Below are 1,093 nucleotides of genomic sequence, written 5' to 3'. Positions count from 1 at the left end.
TATTCAGTATAGGAACAACCACCCAGCAAAGAACTGATGCTTGATGAAGTGCAAATTATATAATAAAGTCAATACTATTTTTGTTCAATATTATGCGTCAAGAAACTGCACTTCAGATGAGAAAATGTAGAGCAACAATTGAAGACCAATTAAGTGAATAAATTATTTTTTAAAAATCCTATCCAAATGAATTCAAGTCTTTAGATACAGATGAGTTGCATTCCAGGGTCTTGAAAAAACTTATAAATATAATTGTTGGCAGATAGTCAATTTTTAAAAGAACTTTATATAAAATGATATTTTCTAAAACTTGAAGAAGGTGGGATTAAATAAACTGTGGACCTGAGACCTTGTAATTGACTCTGCAAAAATGTCAAAAAGCACGATGTATGAGTGTTCAGAAAAGCAAGAAATAGTACCCAATACCAGAATGCTTGCACCAAGACTAGCTTATATTTTCACAATGAAACTAGACTGATAACATTATGTACACAGAGTACTTAAAGTTTAGAAGTCATTTAGCACCTATTTCATAATATTCTTACAGGACATGATGGAGAAGCAAGCTTTGTTGATGACATAATTAGTTTATTTAAAACTAAGAATACTAAATCTGTATCATGAGGTTCATAATGAAAGTATATGTGACAATCTGGGCAAAATTCTCTAGAAGTGTGATGTACAGCTACACTTTGAAATTTGTATAAACTTATTTCTATACCATTTAACATTTTCTGGAAGAATTGCATGAAGACATTAATCCAATGGTGATTAGATTCATATGTCACCCTAATTTAGAAGATATGACCCATAAAGATCTAAAATGGTGACAATGGTAGAAGTTTAATGATACTTAACATAGGCAAATGTAACTCCTATACTGTGATCTATTTACTAAGCAACTGCATAAATGGAAAGCAGATGAAGTTTGGGTAAATTTAAGTACACACACACACACACATATGCACAAATATACACATACATATATGTGTAGGAAATATATATTCTTTTGTTTGTTTGTTTTAGTTGGAGTCTCACTCTGTCGCCCATACTGGAGTGCTGTGGCCTCTCCCGCCCACCGCAGCCTCGACCT

This window comes from Carlito syrichta, unplaced genomic scaffold (assembly GCF_000164805.1).
Source record: "Carlito syrichta isolate Samal-C Ts95f unplaced genomic scaffold, Tarsius_syrichta-2.0.1 Scaffold288011, whole genome shotgun sequence".
NCBI lineage: Eukaryota > Metazoa > Chordata > Mammalia > Primates > Tarsiidae > Carlito > Carlito syrichta.
Note: the sequence above shows the minus strand (reverse complement) of the source record.